Source organism: Arachis ipaensis, chromosome B01 (genome assembly GCF_000816755.2).
Source record: "Arachis ipaensis cultivar K30076 chromosome B01, Araip1.1, whole genome shotgun sequence".
NCBI classification, from domain to species: domain Eukaryota; kingdom Viridiplantae; phylum Streptophyta; class Magnoliopsida; order Fabales; family Fabaceae; genus Arachis; species Arachis ipaensis.
The window spans coordinates 1083668-1086738 of record NC_029785.2 but is presented as its reverse complement, the minus strand read 5'-3'; positions in this window follow the sequence as shown (position 1 = coordinate 1086738).

The window sequence follows — 3071 nt, the reverse complement described above, 5'->3', positions numbered from 1 at the left end:
TAGTCACATTGACCTTTATTTTGATTGGGTTGGTTTTTTCTTTTTGTTTTGGTATGTGGTTAGGTTGGTACTTGTTACCTTAATCATGTTGTAAGAGCAAACGAGTAAAGACTAAAGACTAACATCCTTGTGATGAATGTTAAGAGTTTTATCTACTACTTAACCTCTTATACCCTCAGCTAATTTTTGAACCCAGATACACTTATTGCAAGACATTAATAATCACTAGACCATAGTCTTGTATGAATGAATATTAACTCTTATTTTTTTGTTAATGAATATTAACTCTCTTTTTTTTTTGGTTCAAGGAATATTAACTCTTTAGTGTGTTTTATGTTGATCTTGGGCCTTCGTTTAGCACACGACCCATTGGGATTTTGAAGGTTGAAGACTTTGACCAAGACTTATCTAATATGGGAATTGGTTATAATACATTAGTTGAAGAAATTTTTGCCAACAACTTTTTCTTACAACATTAAAAACGTTTTTGTTAGTCCATGCGTGTTGAAGAAAAGCCCAAACCCCAGAGAGAAAAGAAGGGCTTGAAATGGGCTTCATTATCAAGATCACATATCAAGTTCATATTCGTTATTCACTCAAACCAAAAAAAAAAAAATCATTTTTTTTTATCAAAGATATGAAGACTCGAACCCGCAACCTCTTAATTGAGTATGGAGAGACTATTAGTCACTACTTACTTGATCGTTGTAATGTGATGCAATATCATAGATTCATGGTGCCGTCTAAAGTACTAAAAAATTGTATAAATTTTATTTACTTAAAAATATAGGTTTAATTTAAACTTAATTTTTATCAATGTTAATTGTAAAAAATCATTTAATGTAGTTACAAATATGTACTAGACTTTATTTAATTAGAAAAATATTAAAGACCAACACATTTTATCAATATTAGCTAATACTTTTAGTCAATATTTTATTTTTATACCATTAGAATTATAATTTAGGGTTTAAAATTTATAATTTAATACTTAGAACTTATAATATTGACTAATTGTTGGTTAAAAATAATAACTTTATTAGTTATGTAATATTATTTAGAGTGAATACTTTACCCTTTTTTTTGTCAAGGACCTCGTTGTCTTTCGAGATAATTGTTAGCACTGTTTTGAGTTTTTTTCTATTATTTTTTATTTAATTAATGAAGAGAAAAAAAGAAGGGGACAATTAGTCTTTTACCCTTACCAAAACCAAATCTTTCACCGACATTGTTCTATGAATCAAGCAATTGTCAATTCCATAATCAATTCATGGATTTCCTTCTTGCCCTAATTCTTGGGTCATGCCTCCATAGTCAATACATTAAAGCACAACATGTAAAAGGGACTTCTCACATGGTCTTTGTCTTGGATGATAATAATAGTAATAAAATTAATAATGCAACAAACATACTTTGGTACATGTACATGTGATAAGATGTTATCACAAATGATTGAAATTGTGTATTTAATGTATTTCTAAAATCATATCAAACTATATTAAATTATACATGACTTAATTATTTATATATAACATTTGTGAGATATTAATGTTATTGAAGTTTATATACTATGAAAAATAAGTACAACAAACTAACCCATTGTTAAATATAAGTCCTTTTGATGATTTGTTAAAACTTTAATTTTAGGTATATTATATAAGGTTTTCTTAGGAGAGATGCAACTATTTTCAGTGATCTCATTACAATATCATATATATGATTTATTCTCTTATATCACTTATTTAGTTTAAATCTCACTTTTTAAATGAATACTTAGTAATCATATATAATAAAGTCAAATGAAAAATGGATTTGGTCAACCTTTAAAATGTATTTAGTTTGTATTTTCATTTTTAATATTATTTATCATCAAAATTTTGTAATAAAACAAAAACAGAAAAAAAATATTATTTTAATTTTTTTTACTTTTTTATATAAAATTTTTTAAATAATAAAAATAAAAAACAAAAATACAAACCAAACACATTATTTTTATTTTTTATTAAACTTCACACAACAATGAGTTAAGCCCTATTTTAATCCTAAATTAAATAAATTTTACTGATTTAATTCTTGATATTCCAATTGTGATAATTTAGTCTTTCGTTTCAATCTTTATTTAGCGCCAAAACACATATGACATCATTTGATTATGTCCAGCATAGTAAGGATTAGGTCACATCACTAATGGCGTTGAATTTCGGTAACAAAAAATACACGAAGAATTAATGTAATATACTTTTTTAAATCTAAAAACTAAATTATCACAATTAGGATTTCAAAAATTAAATCAGTATAATTCGTCAATTTCAGATATCAAAATGGGAATTAACTCCACAATAATACTTACCTTAGAAAACTTAAATCCATAAATAAATTAATATGGTGAGATCTATATGTATGTCCCTCTTATAATAGTAATAGTAATAATAAAAAAATAATACAATACATATTATATTTGATCATTTGTGATTGGTGACAAGCCATTGAAGCTTCTTCCATTGAAAGTTGAAACCATGGACGTGGAACTTCTAAGCACCACACCACCAATTGCCACCACCATTTAAACACAACCTTCCTTAACCTCATATAGCAAATAGCAATATTATTTTATTTAATATTATATGTTAAATATTAAATACATGTATATATCGTTTTCCTTTGTCATTTTTCAGAAGGGAACCCAGATATTAAATACATGATAGTGAAATTTATCTTTAACGACATGCCACGCCAATTCCTTTGTGACCTCACAAATATTTAGCCCTTTACCTCCTCAATTTTATTTTATTTTTATTAAAAAAATTCACAATTTTTTCCATGATTTTTAATGTTTTGTTCTTGTGTTTTTTCCTCCAACCAAGAAATATGGGATAAATAAATGGTAGTAAATGGTACACATACAATATACACTTTGTATTATACTGGAAAAGATATTTCTTCATGTTAGTTGTGTTTTTATCCATAATACTTGAATTTATTAATCTACTTTTGGCCAATTGTAAGAAAATTATTTAATTTTGATTCTAGTAAAATTTTCAGTGATATATAAATATAATTAACAATTATAT